The sequence below is a fragment of the Microcebus murinus genome, chromosome 11 (genome assembly GCF_040939455.1).
Source record: "Microcebus murinus isolate Inina chromosome 11, M.murinus_Inina_mat1.0, whole genome shotgun sequence".
NCBI classification, from domain to species: domain Eukaryota; kingdom Metazoa; phylum Chordata; class Mammalia; order Primates; family Cheirogaleidae; genus Microcebus; species Microcebus murinus.
In genome coordinates, this window is record NC_134114.1 from 1006430 (window position 1) to 1026442 (window position 20013).

Below are 20013 nucleotides of genomic sequence, written 5' to 3' on the forward strand. Positions count from 1 at the left end.
TGTTTGCAAGCTGAGCCAAGCACGGACCCTGAGGCCTCGTCTGTGCATCTGGGTCATAGAGACGTTGTGCTAGACGGGAGTGTCGGGGTCCGACAGGTGCCCCGAGCTGTGGGGTCTGGGTGAGGGGAGCCCCGGCCAGGCCCCCAGGGCGTGCGGGGAGCTGGGGGGTTGCTACACATGGTCCATGGGCTCCGGCAGGGCCTCTCAGGACTCCGCCTGGGGTTCTGCCCCACAGATGCCTTGGGGGTGCCCCTGCCCCTCGGCGCTCGAAGGCCTGATCCGACCGTGGCCAAGTGCCCTGTGGCCCCTCCTGCCGTGCATCAAGGTCCCCAGGCAATGCCAGGTGTGGTCCCCGGTGGCAGCAGCACGTCACCCGATCGTCACCGGATCCAGTGCTGGGTTCCAGCCAGGGGGGCACTTCCGAGTCTGAGCGCCCACCCGGTGCCCTCCCGGGGGCAGCGTCCTGGAGGCCGGCCTGGGCGAGGCTGGGGTTCGTCTCAGGTGGGACTCGGTGGGGCCCAGGGAAGGGAGACGTGAGCAGCTGTGACCTTGAGCCACGCCCTGGCCCGGCAGGGCCTGCAGAGCCGGCCGCTGACCACGTCCCGAAAGGTGAGGACGGTTTGTGGCTCGGCGTGGACTTGAAATCAGAGGTTTGTGGTCCTGGCTGTGGCCATGGTGCTCGGTCTCCCTGGAGAGCACCTACTTGGGGGTGTGGCCCCCACCCTGCCCCCCGACACGCAGCAGGTGTTTCTGCGGATTCTGGAAGGTGGAAGGTAGCGGCAGCCACCGCGGCTGTCTGGAGACTCGGCGGTTCAGGGTGTTTCTTCCCCGGCCTGTGTTGCAGGTGTGCAGGAGGCAATGGCTTCTCTTTCCCGTCTTGTTGTTTGACATCGACCTGCGTGTCTTGCTCTGGCGGGCAGCCGGCGCCCTTCTGCCCCGCGTGGTGACCCAGGTGGCAGGCACCTGGGGGGACGCTCTTCTCCCCACAGTCCCAGGCCTTTGCCGATGACGCTGCTGCTCTGGGGCCTGAGCCTGTCGCCGTGCTGCCCTGAGGATTCCCACCGAGGCCCGAGGGAGGTGCGTGCAGAGGGCCGGGTGAGGGTCTAAGACTCCCAGCCGGCTCTGGGGGACAGGATGGAGAACACACGTCCCCCAGGACCTGCGGTGGCCCTCGGGAGGCGGGAAGGACCATCACCCTGCCCGGCTTCGGGCCACTGCGTTCAGGACGCCGCGGCCCTTGCTCCCTGGGCTGCCCGCAGCTGCCCGCCGGCCGCAGGGAAAGAGCCGGAAAACGGGCGGGCCGTGAAGCCAGGCGTCCATAGAGGGCAGTCTTGGTTTACCGAACGGAGACCACGACCCCGATTGCATTTGTTCTCACTTAGCAGAAAAATATGCTATGAATTTGCCATTACAACAAAATCAACGTGTCTTTTTTATTAAAAATGTCATATCGCCAATTGTTTGCGTTTATGTCACAGCGGTGCGTGTTGTTCCTTCAGAACAAACATTTCTCCCTCTTTGCTGCAGAAAGGGCACACATTGGTCTGGAATGAAACCTCGTAGCCGGGAAGTTGAGCGTTCCCGGGAGAAAACGCTACGTGTCACGAGTCATCTCCTCGTAACCACCTGGCGGGCGGAGAGGGAAGCCCCGGCCTGCCAGAAGCGGGCGCAGCACGGTGGCTGTCCCTGTCCACCTGGCGGGTGTCGGATGACCGCGCCTGTCACTGCCCCGTGCCCTGGCCTGGGGGGCTAACGAGGGGCAGCTCAGCCCCCCAGTACCCCCACGACAGGCAGGACCCCGCCCGGGCGGAGGGAGGAGCCGGAGATGAGCTGCTGGGAAGAGGCCCGGCGCCCGGCTCCACGGCGCACCCCTGTGGCGGGGGCAGGTTCTGCGTTCGGGGGTGGGGGTCGTCCTCCAGGAAGGGCCCTGGGCTGGCCAGGGGGTGGGTCTTGGCTTCACACTGGAAAGCCTTCGAGAGTGAGCCAGCCGCAGTGGAAAGGTTACGGAGAGCAAAGCGGCAGACCACAGATCCCACCCCCAGGCTGAGTCGGGTCCTCTCCCCCCGGCAGGAGGGGCCCCGGTGGTCACAAGTGTGAGTGTGCAAAACCCGGTTAGGGGCCAGCCTCGCGTGGCCGGCATTGTCTCAGGAGGTGGATTGCAAACTGCGGCTGCAGGAAGGCGGCACGGGCAGCGAGCAGGTGTCGGCTTAGCTGTCCATCCGCCTTCAGGTGGCCCCGGCGGCGCCGTCCGCGACTTCTTCCTTGTGCGTGGGGTTGGGGTCGGGTCTCGGCCAGATGGCTGCACCCAGACTCTCACCTGCCTCTGGGGCCTTGTCCCTACAGTGCTTTGATTTGAAAACATCACAGCAGCTCCACCCAGGGAGCGTGAGGTGTTGGAGGAAGCCGTGCGCAAAGAGACACGGATGTCAGGACACCTGGCTGCCTTCCCCTGGGTTCCGTCAGAGTCTGTCCCTCCCGGCAGGGAACGCGGCCATGCCGACCTGGGATCCCAGCCCCTGCTGTTGCACACGTGACTTTTGTGGTTTCTTTTTGCACCGCTAAGCTGCGTTTTATTAACGAAAGCAAGCATCAGACAGATAAGCCAACGTCCTCCCTTAAGCTCCCCACTCGGGCCTGTGTCGGGTCTTGGGCCGTCCTCTCCGCCCACACCCGGTTCTGAACGTCCTGCTCGGGGTTCCTGGCCTCTCCAACCCTGCCGCCCACACCCCGCTCCTGGGCCCAGACTCTGTCCCCAGGTGACAGGCACAGCCGGGACCATGGCTGGTCCCTCCGGCTGGACCCTGTGCTGACGGGTTCCTGCAAGTTCCTCTCTGATCCTCTGAGGAGGTGGCCCCAGGGTGCCTGCACCCAGCAGGTCTGGATTCTCCGTGCCTGGCGGGGGTGGGGCGCCCCCACGTCTTCCTGCCCCCCCCCCCCCGCGGGCACCGTGCACCCCACGGGCAGGGCTGGACCAGGCTGTGGACAGCAACACATGGCCCGGCTGCTACACAAAGGAAGTCAGGCCTGACTGCCGAGCCTGGTGGGGGCTTGGAAGTCACCCCCCAGCTGTTTAGTGTTGGATTTTCATGCAAGGTGCTCAGATAACTGGGGGAGCAAAATTTCCCAGTATTTATCAATCCCTACAGTTCAGTTCTGTCTCACGGCCCCACAAGGAATGAAGCTGAAACAGTTTTCAGATCTTTCTGCTCTTCAGTCATGTCCTCCGCATGGGACCAGGTCTAAGGGAACAATAAAAACATTTTCTTAAGAAAAAAAAAAGAAACAACTCTTGATTGAGCTACAGACTAATTCTTGGTTAAATCTGCTACATTTCTAGATATATAAATAATTTATTCGTGAAAATGAAATAAAATACTCTTATACATAGAATCTGCAAGGCTAATTTAGCACAACCCTGCTCAAAAGCAGAAAACGCTAGAACTCTAGACAAGTGGAAAAAGGAGCCCTTTTCAAAATAAGCTCCATGTTCTACGCACAGAACTTGCTGTGTTAATTAAAATTCTAAAAAATCAGATGGTTTAAAAGGGTAGCTTTATTTTTTTTATTCTTCTGAAGCAGAAAAACAGATATCTCAGCTTGGCTAAAATATTATTTTAGTTGGGAGTGAGAAAAAGAGATGAAAAAAGTCCTTTATTAAAAAGTAGCACAACCACTAGAAATTAAATCTTGTAAAAATAAAAGTCACATCTGGACTAACAGCTCCAAAGCCAAGTGGGTATTTCCGCGGCTCGCGTGCACCGAGCTCCTCCCGGCTGAAGTGAACTCACAGGCTTTATGCACAGTTGAAAGGGTCGATTTGAGCTGCCCCAGAGACGGGGCTCAGGCCCGCAGCCTTGGCCGCACCTGCAGGCACGGGAGGAGCCCCTGCAGGGGTTCAGGGCACCCTCACGTTCTTCATGCTCTACATAGATGCAAAGCCAAGGCAGAGTGTGGGGGTGCCTGCAGAGGGCCAGTCCCACTGCCCCCCAGGGGGGCTGGGACAGGGTGGGGGACGTCTGCCCCAGACTGAGGGGACCACCTGGGCACAGCTGCCCACAGCCATCCCCGAGGACAGGGCTGGCCCCCATCTGTGGGTGGTGGGTGGTCTGGGTCCTGGAAGCCCACTGGGGGGAGCAGCCCTCCTGCTGGGGGATCAAGAAGCCCATCTGGCCCCAGGAAGGGGGTGCAGCTCAGGGTGCAGGGGAGTGACAGGCACCAGCCAGAGGTGCAGGAGGCCTGTCTGTTGGGTCAGGGTGCTGAGTCTGCACTTCAGCTCTGGCATCAAGGGTGACCGTGGGCCCTGCCTGCTGGGTGCCCAGGATCAGCTCAGAGGAGCGCAGGGGCTGCTCCGGAGCTGAAGGTCACGTAAGGTCACCCCATCCAGGGAAATGCCTCCCCCCTGCAGCCAGCGTGGCTCCTGGCATAGGGGAGACCCCCTCAAGGGCAGGTGCCTGAGCACACAGACGCCCGCACTGCTGCTGAGGCTGTGGGCTGTGCTGGAGGGGACAAGGGATGCCCAGGCCATGGGGGGACCCAAGTCCTTAGAGGTTGCGACAGGTGCCTTGCTTGGTGTCTGGGGAGCACACCCAAGCCGTCCAGCCATTGCGGCGCTGGGGTGAGGGGGAGCTCCCCTTTCACCCTTGGAAGGTTCCCTGGAAAATCTCCTCCCCATAAGGCAGATTGATGATGGAACAGACACCAATGTCACTGTTACCGTGGGCACGGGTGGAATCACAGAGTGTCACCCTGTAGCCCAGTGAGACCCGAGCCCTTGCACACCCTCGTTTAGGGGTGCAGGTGATTCTGTGGAAGGCCATGGGTGATCTCCAGGGAGGGCGAATGGACGGGGACAGACTGGCTTGCGGGTGACGCTCCTTGGACATTGGCCTGAGAGACAGCATCCATCGTGACGTGCAAGGCTTGGGCCGGCCAGGTTGGTCTCCATCTTCTTCCCTGCAGACAATGACACAACCTGCAGGGAAGGAAAGGTGATTGTTCCTCCCGGTGGGTCCCCCAGTCTTTGAGGAGATGGGGATTTCTAAGGGCCCTTCATGCAAAATACTCTTTATGCCAAGGAGTCATGTTTTGGTAAAACTTTTCACTCCTTCAAGGGTAACGACCACCGGGCATCTGGGCAGAGCCCACTACACGCACATTGTCACCTCTCCTGGGCACGCAGCAGGCCCCACTACGGGACAGGACCCTGCAGCCACTGCCCGGTGAGCACAGGTGTGGTGCTCCTCCGTGACAACACTCACCAGGCTTTCAAGAACACCCCAGGCACAGAAAAATCTACAAAGCCAGACTTTGTTCTCTGTAAACATTAGTAAAATTGAAAAGCTTTTCACAAGACTGATGACAAAAAACAAAACAAGTCACCAATATTGAGAACTAAAAAGGGAGCATCACAACAGACCCTGCAGATACTGGAAGGGTAATGGGTGCTATTATGAACAACTTTATGCCAATACATTTGACAACTTAGATAAAATGGACAAATTCATTGAAAGACACAAATTACCAAAATAAACTCAAGAAAAAATGGACAATCGAAATAGTCCTACATTTGCCTTTGTTAAAGACATTGACTTCATAGTCAATTTCTTACAAAGAAATTTCCAGGCCCAACTGACATCACTAGTGAGTTCCATCTAGCATGTAAGAAATTAACATCTGTCCTAGCCAAACTCTTTCAGAAACCAGAGAAGGAATCATCACTTTCTAAAACATTCTGTGAGGTTGCTATAGCCAGAATTCAACAACCAGACAAAGGCATTAATAGGAAATGTATATGTCCTTGTAATGCCTGGGCTAAAAGAAAAAAAAAAAAAATAGGAAATGTATAGACCAATATCCTTCATGAACATAGATGCAAAAGTCATTGGCAAAACTCGAGCATATCAAATTCAGCAATAGGTAACAAGAATGATATGCTATGATCACGTTGGCTGTATTCCAGGAATGCAAATTCTGCTTAACATACGAAAATCAACCAAGGTAGCTCACCACATAAAGAGACTAAGGAAGAAAATTATATGGTCATTTTTTTTTCAATAGTTGCAAATAAGTTATTTCAAAAAATACAATTACTTTTTATAAGTTTTAAAGATTTAGCAAAAATGAGGAAGAGCAGTAAATTTTTTAACCTGATAAAATAGCCCTTCTGACTTCTACTCGATATTTTACAAGGGTATTCGCCAGTCAATAAGACAAAAACCAGAAAAAAGAAGCCGAAACAATTCAAAATAAAGAAGGAACAGAGCCAAGTGAAAGAAACTGAATGCCAGCCGGTTTATCCTAAATTATTTCATTGACACGAAATTCTCGAACAGGTGAGACTAAACTCTGCTGACAAGATCAGATTTGCGGGCGCTTTGGGCAGTGGCTGGGAAGAGGTCACCGGACCTGTGTCCTGCCCGGCGTTTGTCACAGGAGGCCAACCACCGCCCTTTTAGGGGTGAGCATTTCCCTGTACAGAGTCTGTCCTCAATTTCAAAATAATCCACCATGGTTTTCTCAGAATGGTGGGATTTTATATAATTTTATTTTATTGTTTAACCTTGTCTGTGTTTTTTTAAGCTTCCTGAAATGACTATACGTTTCATTGAAATTGAAAATATTAAATAATCCAACATAGTCCAAGCAGTAAAAATAGGATCTAAAATGACCTCAAGTTACAGATGCTTAGCAAAGCGCAGCGTGCAGTCTGGCTGTCCTCGGAGCTGGCTGGCAGGCTCCTTCTAGAAGACTGATGTCCTCACGGTGAGCTGGGGTGAGCTGGACTTAGAGGCAGAAGGATCCGTGGTGGACGTCCACGCGGAGGGTGGTCAGTCGCTCTTGTCCAACCCACCTCTGAGGGGCAGGCGGCCCGGACCTCTGCAGTGGATGGCTCACGGAGCTGGTGCTTGACTCCCCGCCCTGCCCTTCCCGCTTGGCTCGGGTCACACTACCCCAGTGTCCTCACGGAGGCCTTCCCAGCACTGGCAGAGTCCTCAGCTCTGTCCTGGGCTCAGCTCAGCGTGACACGCTACCCTGTTTCCATCACATTGGGCTCCCGGGACCCAGTGACTGTCCTGCCTCCCAGCACCCTCTGGGCTCCTCTCCTCCCCGCCCACCCAGCCTCCCTGGGGAGGGGGCAGCTCTGCCAGCCCCACCTGGGCAGCTCTGAGGCCCTTTCTCTCCCGGGACTGGTGCCAGTGCTGTGGTGACACAGACAGCAGGGCCACGCCCGCCCATCTCTCCCTACCCCTCTCCCTCTTGGAGCTATCTTTCCCCGACCCCACTCTGGAGGTCTTGAGGGCAGGACAGGGGCGGTGGCATCACGAGCACACAGGCGCGTCCCTCCAGGACTGCCTCGCAGGGCAGGGCACACAGAGCCACCGTGAGCCCCAGCCTGTGAGCAGCAGGACTGGAGCACGCCGGCAGCCCTGCCAGGAGGGGGAGTACCCTTCCTTCTATCAGAGCCCTGCGTGCGTGTCTGGTGGCCGACGGGCCTCTCCAAACAGAAAGGACAGTGCTCTGGGCTGAGCCTGCCCCCCAAACTCACAGGAGGGAGCCCCAACCCCAGCGCATGGCATCGAGGGCTGGGGTCCTCGGGAGGTGATTAGGGTTGATGAGGCCGCAGGATGCTGACCGGGCAGGACTGCCACTGGGGCGGCTCCTGACAGTGGATGGAAACATTTAACAGGTTTTTTTAGTATTTGCCGTCTAGAAGCGTAGCTGCTCAGGGACACCACGTGGCCCAAATGACACATGCAGCCACCACCGGGCCTGTGCACAGCCAGTGCGGGCCGGAGCAGGCACCTCCAGTTATGCTAACGCATTAGCGCATGGCTGTGTTTTCACCGCCGCTTTCCGTCCACGTGAGGAAGCGCGTGCGTGGACTGCACCTGTCCCTACTTACTTACGCGCCTCCCCCCGCCACCTCTCCAACCCCCCACGTCCGTGACTTGGCGGGACGGTGGAGAGCAGGGGGCCTCAGCAGCCGGGCGTTCTTGCCTTGCGGCCGATGGACAGTAGGGCAAGGGCACGGCTTTTCAGTGGCAGGTCTGGTCCTCACACAAAGAGCGGGAGACACGGGTGTGCACAGAGGAGGGGGCAGTGGGGGCGGGCAGGACACGGCTCAGCGGGCCGGGAAGGGGCTCGGGAGAAACCCGCCCCCCGACACTTGGTCCGGGACCTCCAGCCCCCAGAACTGAGAGAGGACAGGCGCTGTGACGTGAGCCGCCCGTCTGCAGTGCCGTGTCACGGTGGGCGGCGACAGTGGCTCTCGGATGCGTGGACATGGGTAGGGGCAGGAGCTGGCCGCCACTGAGGGAGCTGGCCACGGTCTGGGGCGGTGTCCGTTGTCTGCGTGGAGGTGACTGTAAGATACTGGGCTGTAAGGACAATGGACACCTTCCAGCTTCTGTTTACTGCTTGCTTGCTAACCGCAAGGCATTATGGGTACATCATGGGATGCAGAGGAGAAAGACAAAGAACGCGGAAACCGGCGTCTCTCAGCTAGGACCCGGAGCAGGTTAGAGCCTATCAGGGGCAGGATGAAGTAAGAACCACTGTGGGGGCGGATGCATGACCAGTGTGTAAACAACTTAGCTATAAAAGGGTCACTAGCACACAAAGGGGGGGGTCCCAGCCCAGAGAAGAGGCCACTGCGCTGGCACTCTGGGGGCTCGGACCCTAACTCAAGGTAGACAATAAAACTCCTTTTGGTAATACAGCCTCGGTGACTCTGTCTCTCTGTCCTGCGGCCCTGCGAATCTCGAATATAACAGTGACGACGCAGGTGGCCCTCCTGCACCAAAGCGCTCTGGCCCTCTAGTCACCTGACTGTAAGCGCCACGGAACACGCCATGGAGGTGCCGCCCACGCCTGCCAGCCCAGGGCCATTGCAGGGCATGGTGGGCACCCAGGGGCACCGCCTGCTGCCTCAGGATGCAGAGTCTCCAGTGTGCCCCCTCCCCAGGACGCTGGCGAGGACACAGTGACCCGCAGGCTTGAGGACCAGGGCCGGTGAGGCCGTGCTGTGCCGCGTAGCCCCTCGGCTTCCTGTGCCCCCAGCAGGGAAGCCACGGCCCCAGGTGCAGTCATGACAAGGACAGAGCCGGCCGTGCTGAAGACCAAGGTCTGTCCACCATCTGTCTGTGCCAAGTGTGTCCTTTGCCCCCAAGAGGGCATGCATGTGCGTGTGCTGGTGCACGCGCATATGTGATGCATGTGCTTGTGCATGTATTGTGTGCACGCTCCCAGGGGGAAAGCGCCTTCCCCACCCCATTCCCCGGCTCCCAGGACGGCCTCGCGATCTGGGATTGGGGGTGCAGACGGCGTCCTCTGAGCCCTGGGCCCCTCCCCAGACCCCAGGACAAATTGCATCTGCTTGGTGGGAACAACCAATTCCCCGCATTTATTTGTTTCTCGCGAAAGCAGCCTTCTGTTTGGTTCTAATGAGTAGCTTTTCCTAAAGAGAAAACAGTAATAGCAGCCAGAACGTAAGTGGGTTCTGTAAACTTGTAATCATACGTGTCAAACACAGGGTGGCATTTTCCCTGCCAAACAGCAGCGGCGGGAAATCCACGGAGCGGGCTCGGGAGATTGTGTTTCTCTGACAGAAGTTAATTCCAAACTAAGTATTCCCTGGAAGGAAGGCAGGGAGGCATTTTTACATGTCTATCATTTGTCCTCGGAGGACACAGAACAAATATGTTTTTTACGCTTGACACCAGCATTATTCCGGGCAGCCCGGGGCTATGTGCTCTTTTCCCGCTCGCAGAATTGGAGGAGAAGAAAGCAGCTCTGCATTAGGGGGACACGCTGTGCAGGTTAATCAGAGCCGCGCAGAGATCGGGGCGTGCCAGCCGTGGAGCAGAGGGCTGGGCGCCCGCGCTGGCCAGAGAGGGCGACCAGGCCAGGGGTGCCACGGGCCTGGGACGGGTCAGCTCCCCGAGCACCCTCCGTCCTCGCAGACCCCCGAGGACCCCACATACCGGGAGGAGCCCCTGGAGAGCAGAGCGGGGCCAGAGCCCGTTTCCCAGGAAGATCCCCCGAAGCCGACCCTGAGAACAGATGCCATGACCGGGGGCCACCCCGGATGTGCCGCTCACAGCCCCTCCCGCAGCCGGGTGGGAACCGTGCACCCCGACAGTGAGCACAGACAGGCACGCCGGGAGAAGCCCGGTGGCACAGCCTGGGTGCCGGGAGGTCCTTCGCAGATGAGCTCAGGCCACCTGCCCAGGAGCCTCTCGGGGTGTGGGGCCCTGGCGCTCCCCCACTGCCATCTTGCCGGCGGCCTGCCCACGTGTGCGCTGTCTGGAGGGAGCCGGGGTGGCCCCAGCCGGGGGTCTGTGCTTTGGCCAGGGCATCTCTCACTGGGGTGGGAACTTCGAGGTTCTGCTCCTTCCCGGGCTCGGGTGGCGTCTGCACTTCTGCTGCTGGGGCCAGGCTCCGGGATTGATTCCAGAACCCAAAGTCCCCCCACAGGCCCAAGCACGGGGTGTTTCCAGGGGAGGGACTCCCAGTGGGGGGGCTTCCTGGGTCCCTCCCCTACCTGCTGGCCCCACCGGCCTGTCCTCGCTCACTCCAGCCTCCCCTCCCCACCCCAGCCTGTCCTTCCCGGGCGGGCGCAGGCCTGGGGGCGCATGAGAAGGCCTTCCCGCTCCCTCTCCGGGAGCCCCAGTCTGCTGCGCACCGTCCCGGGAGGGTCTGAGGCCGAGGGCCCCGGCGGGGTGGCTGCCAGCGGCCCCCCAAAGCCCCTCTAGAATCAGCAGCAGCACCTTGACAGGGTTAACAGGGATCCTCGCTGAACTTGGGGCTACCCCTCTGGAGCCTTTCTGCGTCTAAGGGACTCGCCGCCAGATTCCGCCATCACGTCCCCTGGGAACCGTGAACCCATGGTCTCACAGGAGCGGCCATCCTGTCTCAGGAAACTGACGCTGTCCCTCCCACTTTGCAGAGTGAGACACGGTCACGCATGTGGGAGCGGAGGCCCCGGAAACGGTTGACCCTTCTTCCAGCACTTTATTTCCCTAAGCACGAGGGTCCCGCTATGCACACACCTGTGTGCACACATGAAGACACCACATACATGAATACACCACGCCTGCACACACATGAAGTGCCCACACAGGAACGCACTACGTGTGCATGCATGTGCACGTGTGTGCCACATGCGCTTGAACACACATGCACACTCACATGTGTGCACGCATGCACAGCACGCAAACACTCCACACGCAACACACACCTGCGCGCACACAGGCTCTGCCCTCCCTCGTGAGACCTGGTGTGACACTTGCGAGCTCTTCCCCTGGGGTGGGTCCTGTCCTGCAAGCCCCTCAGCCCCGGTCTCAAGGGGACAGTGACGCTGGGCGCTGGACGCAGGGCGCCCAAAGGCCCCGTCCTTCGAAAAGGCCGCAGGGACTCTCACCGGCGCCGCCTGCCTGCCAGTGAGCGCGGCGCTTACCGCGCGGCCCGTGAAAGAAACAAAGAACGTCTCTGCTCCGAGGGCCACCCAGCCCAGCACTCGGTTTCCCTCCCCTGGCTGCCAGACACAGAGGCGGAAGGCCGCCCCGTGTCGGTGGGAGGAGCTCTGGGGCGCTGGAGTGGCCCCGGCTGGGCTGGCGCCTGCTCGCGGGCTGAGGCCTCAGCTATAAATATCGGCGGAGACAGGGGCCCTGTCAGCACCCGCTGATGGACGGCCCCTGCTCCCGCCATTACGGCCTCGCCACGGCGGGAAAATTAATTTAAGTGGTAGTTAATTTCTAATGAGTTCCACTCAGGCGGCTAATACGGTCCCTCGGTGTTATGGTAACCTTCACGGATCATTGCGTTATGTAAATAAATCCCACTCTATGCTGGTTTATTAAAAAGGAGAGTGGAGATTAGAAGTCTGGCTGGATCTCCGCGCTTGCACACGGGGACACGCCACAGGAGGCCCCGGGAGGGGCGATCGCCAGCAGGGCTTCCCCGGCTGAGCCGCCCCCTCTCGGGGCTCTGAGTCCAAAGCGTGGCCAAACGCCTCCTGTGGCCGCCGTGCTCCGCGGAGGAGGAGAAGAAGGAAGCTGCCTCGAAGCCCTGGGAACTTCTCAGCAGCGAGGGGGAACCACACCGCGGGGGACCCCACTGCTCCACAGGGGACTCCACTGCCCCACGGGGGACCCCACTGCCCCATGGGGGACCCCACCGCCCACAGAGGACCCCACCACCCCGCAGGGTCCTCAGCAGGGGCACACCGCCCAGGAGTGGCACCTCCAGCACACCCCTTCCCTGTCTCTGAGGGTCCCTGCGTCCCCGTCCGGGAGAGCTGCCCCACCCTGCCCCTGCACCCCTGCCAGCCGGTCCCCCACCCGCTGCCCCACAGGGCCAGGCCTGGCTGGGCCGGGGAGGGCAGGGTCAGGCCCTGAGGGTCCCCCTGGCGTCCTCCTCACCCACTTTCCCACCCGGCATCTCTCCAACCTGGGCCCCTGGGGCTGTGGGGGAGGGGCTGGACACCCCAATTACTGCAGTTCCCAGACCAGGTGAGGCACATTCTGGCTGACCCCGTGACCTTTACCCCCAGTGACTTTTACCCCCTCACGCTGCACCTTCCTCCCAACCCCTGGCTCCCCCAGGTCCCCTGCTGCCAGGGAACTGAGGCAACCCCATTCTCCCTGTCCCCCTCCCTCCCCGCCTCTGCTCCTTCTCTCTCCCTCTCTCTCTCTCTGTCTCTGTGTCTCTCTGTCTCTGTCTCTCTCTTTCTGTCTGTCTCTTTGTCTCTCTCCCTGTCTCTCTCTGTCTCTGTTTCTCTCTGTCTCTGTCTCTCTCTCTGTCTCTCTGTCTCTCCCTGTATCTCTCTGTCTCTGTCTCTTTCTCTCCATCTCTCTGTCTCTTTCTGCCTCTGTCTCCTTGTCTGTCTCTCTCTGTCTCTCTCTCCCTGTCTTCCTGTCTCTCTGTCTCTGTGTCTCTCTCTGTCTCTGCATCTCCCCGCTGTGACATGTCTGGGTGTCCCCTGGACGGCAGAGATCTCACCACTCTTGGACTCGTCACCATCCTCACAGGGGTGCGTTTTGACGGAGCCTCTGGGAGGAACGGCCCGTGTGTGATGCGCTCGCTCACCCCTTCCCCACTGGCCTCGCAGGCGCTGGCCGAGCCCAGTGGGGCTACTCCCCGTCGTGGTCCCAAAGTCTCTGCTTTGCACTTGGCGACCAGCTCAGGCTGTAGAAGCTCCTCTTGGTAAGTGACGATGGGTCTGACAGGACCTACTGCCCGCCGTGGGGCACTTTCCGGGGTGGGCGGCTGGTCCTGCTCCTCCTGCCCTCGTAACTAGAGGCAGCTTGTCATGTAAGCACTTTGTTTGTCCTCCAACCCTTCCCAGCTGACTGCCTAGATGTTGGGTGAAACAGCCGGAGCTCTGGCCACCATCTGGTGCCATGAGGCTGCTGCACAAATGGCTGGACACAAAGACACTGGGACGTCCAAGCGTGGAGCTGCGGCGTGTTTTGCTCAAACCGTCTTTTGCACTGGACACAATCTGTAACTGGCTTCAGGCGACCAGGCAGGACTCTTAATGAGTCTATGCACATACCACGGCTTTAGCACAGTATGGGATACAAAATAAAGCTTAACACGTATTCGGTTGAGTGAATAAAGAGTCACAGAGGGCCAGTGTGGTGGCTCACGCCTGTAATCCCAGCACTCTGGGAGGCCGAGGCGGTTGGATCGCTCAAGGTCGGGAGTTTGAAACCGGCCTGAGCAAGAGCGAGACCCCGTCTCTACTAAAAATAGAAAGAAATTAATTGGCCAACTAATATATATAGAAAAAATTAGCCGGGCATGGTGGTGCATGCCTGTAGTCCCAGCTACTGGGGAGGCTGAGACAGGAGGATCGCTTGAGCCCAGAAGTTTGAGGTTGCTGTGAGCGAGGCTGACGCCACGGCACTCTAGCCCGGGCAACAGAGCAAGACTCTGACTTAAAAAAAACAGAGTCACAGAGTTTGATTCACTTAACACAGGAAACTCCTTTATACTGTCTCAAACAACATGTTAGTTAATTAGATTGCTAAAAGTTATGCCGAAAAACTATGACAGTTTTAGAAGAGGTGATCACTTTACTCAGCGCTGAGTGAATGATTACACCTTCAGACAGAACGCCTAGGAGGAAGCAGCATCCAGACCTCTTGACAGACAGCAGACAAACTGCCAGCATTCCCGCACAGTAATTCAGCCCATGTTTGCTGTAATGGCATCGCCGCGTAAGGAAAACATGCATTGCTTTCTGAGGACAAGACAATGACTCTCCAACAGGGGCCAGACAGGGGGGATCTCTGAGTCCCACCCTGGGAACTATTGGGGGGCGTCCCTGAGGCTCCTGGGTCTGGGTCGGCGTCCTAACAGCGTGTTTCTTTTTTTCCTTTCTTTCTTTTTTTTTTTTTTTTTGAGACAGAGTCTCACTCTGTTGCCCAGGCTAGAGTGAGTGCCGTGGCATCAGCCTCGCTCACAGCAACCTCAAACTCCTGGGCTCAAGCGATCCTGCCTCAGCCTCCCAAGTAGTTGGGACTACAGGCATGCACCACCATGCCTGGCTAATTTTTTTCTATATATATTATATATAATATATATATTAATTAATTTCTTTCTATTTATAGTAGAGATGGGGTCTCGCTCTTGCTCAGGCTGGTTTCGAACTCCTGACCTTGAGAGATCCGCCCGCCTCTCCTCGGCCTCCCAGAGTGCTGGGATCACAGGCGTGAGCCACCACGCCCAGCCCTGACAGCATGTTTCTGAGCAGTGACACAGCCAAAGCCAGTTTCCCACGTGATGCGAAACAGCTTTCTCTGCCCTAAACGGTTCTCATTGCTTCCGTGCACTCTGAGTATAAGATGACGAGGGGGCACTTGGAGAAAAAAATAATTAACCTCTAATTTGGAATCACAAACGCTAATTATAAAATAGGAAACAAAATGACTTATAAATTAAAAAAGGAAAAAGAAAGGACAAAATTTGTATAGATGCAGGAAAATGCCTGAAATCAAAAATAACAATTCCAGTGTCCTATACCAACTTCTTGAGAAAGTCACGGCAAAGCCAACCGGGGGAAAGAATGAGGATGACCCGGTCTGTCGCCGTCAGGAATTGCAGGGACATATCTTCGGGCTGCAGGGCGGGTGCACAGCAGGTAAAGGAATGGGGGTCCCAGACGTTTGCTTGGAGATTCTCAGGGGCAGCTGAGGGTCCTGCAGGGGCCCTTTGCTAGGGCGGGAGGCTGAGTCTGGCCTTCGGGAGAGAATGTCACTGGATATGCAGGTGTCTTTTGCATTTGGAGCTGTGTGAGTTACCTGATAACAATAATTTTAAATGAAAATTATTTTTTAAAATATTTTACACCACTTGTAGTGGGTTTAATAACATCCCCTAAAAAAATTCCTGTCTACTGGAAACGTCAAAATGTGACTTAATTTGGAAATAGGGTCTTTGCAGATGTGATTAAGGATCTCGAGATGAGATCTTCCTGGATTAGGGAGTGCCCTAAATCCAGTGACTGGTGTGTCCTCACGTGAGGAGGAGGCCTTGGGAGGAGGGAAGCAGGGGTGGAGTGGGCGGCCTGGCTCTGCAGCCCCAGGGCCTGGGAAAGACGGGGAGAACCCTCCCCTGGAGCCTCTGGAGGGAGCCACACTGGACTGCGGACTCTAGTCTTCAGACCTGGGAGAGAGTAAGTTTTCCTGTTGTTATAAGCGCCCTAGTTTGTAGTATTTGTTACGGCAGCTGCAGGAAAACCATATACCACTTTTTCCCTTTTTTAATCACCTCGGCCTCTAATAAAGACGTATAATTGAAGTATAATAAACAAAGTAAGTTATGTTTTTCTTGCTTTCCATCTTAAATTTGTCTTCATTTGGGATGAACAAGAGAAGGGCCTTTCTAAAGCTGATGGGCACGTCAAGGGCAAGAGTAAAAAGTCACACAGCCCGTCCTTACCTGCCCATTCCAATGAACAGCAACAGACACAGAGAGTCCATATATTTAGCAAAGGGTTTTTTTTTTTTAACAAAGCCAACAAAATAGTAATGTCTCTGTCACATTTTTTCCCCAAAGAATAAATGCTTTTTATGAGAAAACTGGTTCAGTGAATTCTTAGGGCTTTAAATTTTAAATTTAGGAAAAGAACATTGTTATTTCCAAGATTTAAATTTTGCAAAAAAGCAAAAGTCAAAAATAACCTGAGTGGTGACAGGAAGAAGAGCGTCACTCCTACTCGGGCACTGTGTGCGGACAATGGAAGGAATGTTTCCACAGGGTGCGAGGTGTGACTGGATGTGAACAGCCCCTGTCGCTATGTATAGCCGGGCTTGGGGAGAAGCACCCGCTGGAGGGAGGAGGAGGCCAGGGTGGTTTTTTAAAACCTTTTTGTATATTTACACTTCCTGGCTTTTAAAAGTGAATGAAAGGGCCGGGCTCGGTGGCTCACGCCTATAATCCTAGCACTCTGGGAGGCTGAGGTGGGTGGATTGCTCAAGGTCAGGAGTTTGAAACCAGCCTGACCAAGAGTGAGACCCCCGTGTCTACTAAAAATAGAAATTAGGCCGGGCGCTGTGGCTCACGCCTGTAATCCTAGCTCTTGGGAGGCCGAGGCGGGTGGATTGCTCAAGGTCAGGAGTTCAAAACCAGCCTGAGCAAGAGCGAGACCCCGTCTCTACTATAAATAGAAAGAAATTAATTGGCCAACTGATATATATATATAAAAAAAAAAAATTAGCCGGGCATGGTGGCGCATGCCTGTAGTCCCAGCTACTCGGGAGGCTGAGGCAGAAGGATCACTCAAGCCCAGGAGTTTGAGGTTGCTGTGAGCTAGGCTGACGCCACGGCACTCACTCTAGCCTGGACAACAAAGTGAGACTCTGTCTCAAAAAAAAAAAAAAAAAAAAAAAAATAGAAATTAATTGGCCAACTAAAAATATACGGAAAAAATTAGCTGGGCATGGTGGCATATGCCTGTAGTCCCAGCTACTTGGGAGGCTGAGGCAGGAAGATCGCTTGAGCCCAGGAGTTTGAGGTTGCTGTGAGCTAGGCTGACGCCACGGCACTCACTCTAGCCTGGGCAACAGAGTGAGACTCTTGTCTCAAAAAAAAAAGTGAATGACAGTTGTTCAAAGCTCTTTAGAGCAGAAACGACACCTGAAACCCTCCACGCACACCCTCGTTTAGGATGCTAAAGGGACTCCCCTTCCCACACTCACAGTTACACACAACTCGGGGGCGGCCGTCAGAGACCACCCTTGCTGTAGGGAATGTTCCAGAACGGGTTCGCCAAATGTTTTCTGTAACCGGGCCAGAGAGCAAAGACGGTAGGTTCTCTGGTGCAACTGCTCATCTCTGCCGTCAGGGACCCTGCGGCCCGGAGATGTCCGTGCATGGCGCGGGAGCTAGCGAGTGTGGCCGTGTGACAATAAACCTCGATCAGCAAGAACAGGCAGTGGCCTGATGGGCCGACTTCCGGGTAAGAAAAGCCCGAGGACGTCCTTTGTTGACGTGGACCAGGCTGAAGGTCACACCCACCCACGTGGGAATGCAGCCGAAGGGAGGACACATTTGTCTTCTCCGCTCCATGTTTTAAGGTTAAAGACACACTTAAACATGGCTCACCCCGGCTTCACGTATTTGCTGGGTTGCATGGTCGGTGAGACGGAACAACAGCGGTGGGGCGGGGCGGGTGGACAGGCAGCCTGTCCTGTCAGAGCTGGCCTCCCAGCAGCCTCTGGGACCCAGCGCCCCAAATTCGGGCATATTGGCATATTCGGGGACAAGGAGGGGGTGGCAGGCACCCGGTGCTGAGCTGCCCCTCCTGGGCTGAGTCCTGGCCCAGCTTCCTACTTCTGGGAGCTCGGGGCTGGGACTGGCCTGAGTTGAGGGCGCTGGGGAGTCTGACAGGGGTGTCGTCCTGGTTGGTGAAAAGGAAAAGCCCGGGGCCCCTTGCAGGAGGAGGTGAGGGAAGGAGGCAGGTGCTGGCTTTTCCTTTATGTTGATAAATTGCTCAAATTCGTTCCCCAAAGCATAAAATTGCTCAAAAATTTTTGTGTTTTTCTCTGGATATCAATATAAAAAAGAGATACAAATGTAACTCCTCAAAAAAAAAAAAAATCAAACCCACACAAGTGAATTTCCCACTTTGTTCCCAGCTTCCGTCCCCCTCGGGGCGTGGAAACCACCGCTATTATGGCAGACATTGGTCCAGAACTTTCTTACACAGTTACTTAAGTGTTTTTGCTTGGAAAACTATGTATTTAGACTTGTGTTTGATTTTTGCATAAATGAAAACATACTTTGCACACCGCTGCACGGCTTTGTCTGTGTATTTGATATTCAGAAATACGTCTTGGCTGCAGTGCCGGAGGGCTCCCGGAGGACCACACCGATCGTCCGAGAGCCGCACGGCTGTCCTGGGTGGCCTGTGTGACAGTGGACCCAGCCATCTGCCCGTCACCGAACATTTGTTCCAGACAAATCCAGCCTCATACTCGGCCCTCACCCCAGCGCTGGAGTTGTGGGGGGTTCCCTCGGTGAGTTGTGGGTTTGGCCTCGGGGCCTGGGCGGCTCTGAGCGAGGAAGGGGTGGGGGTGGCCTGTCCACAGGCGGGTGACCGTGCAACTCCATGTTCTCTGCTGGGGGCACTCTGCAGGCCGGGCCGTGGGGACGCTGGGACATAAACATGGTCGAGCTCTGCCCTCGGCCCGGTCTCAGTCTGCCAGGCTGCGATGACAAAATCCCAAAGACCCGGTGCCTGATAAACACCTGGAGGCTGGAAGTCCAAGGTCAGGGCACCAGCAGGCTCTGTGGCTGGCAAGGGCCCTATTTCCTGGCTCACAGGTGACACCTTCCTGCTGTGTCCTCACATGGTGATGGGGCAGGGAGCTCCGGGGTCCCTTCTGTAAGGGCACGAACCCCATCACGAGGTGCCACCTGCACAACTGATCACCCCACTTCCAAACCCTCACACTGGGGATTGGGTTTCAACATACGAATGCTGGGGACACCAACATTCAGACCAGCCCTTTGGGTTCTCAAGAACCCTGTGGGGAGGCCCAGGAGAAATTGGCCCCCTTCTGAACAGGGGACCTCCACGGAAGCTTCCGGCCAAGGCCCAGCCCTGAGGTGTGGACAGAGTCGACTCAGACCTAGGGAGTCTCTCTCCACCTCCAGGCTCGGGTGTCTTCACTCGCAGAGGTGCTTCTGCAGGACGGCTTTCTCCTGGCCCCTTGGGTGACCTTCGAACCGCAAACGATGAGAACCTGCAGCAGATAAATGGCCCAACATCCTCTTCCCCTGCTGGGACAACTGAGGCACATTCCACCGGAGCTGCATGATGCAGCAGGGTGGCACCTGGTGTCCTCCCACTCTGTGCCTGAGAAGCTCTCCTCCCTCCCTGACTCTCCCCACCCCACTCCCCAACCCCCCCACTCCTGATGTCTCCTCCCAGACGGATCAACCACATCCCCAGACTTACCACGAGCTGCGCCCCATCAGGACAGGGAACATGAATTCTACATCGCAGTGGGGAAAACACACTGCCCCTAAGGGTGTTTGGCAGTGTCTGGAGACGTCTGCGCTTGGCCCTGGGGTGGGAGGTGCTGCACCTGCAGGGCCCAGGATGGTCCCAAATGTCAGCAGTGCTGAGACCGAGACGCCCTGGCCTGATGCCACAGGGCTCTGTCACTCTCGTTCTGGGACTGAGGCTTGGTGGGTAATTATGAGCCTGTAACGTTTAGATTCCACTGAACGTAGCTCAATCCGGTAAAACGTACTCGGTGGTGCCCCCCACCGTGGGCTGCAGTGTCGCAGGGCCGGCTGCACTGAGGGCAGGGCAGAGCAGGGCGGGCCACAGGGAGGAAAGGAAAGACGCTTACTCAGGGAACAGGCATAGAGCCCACAGCCAGGTCTCCCGTGGAGCTCCTCATGCACACATACTCACACACGTGCACACACCACAGACGTGTGTCTTGAGAGAACTCCTTCTCCCTCTCGCTGAGGCATTCTCAGGCCAGGTAC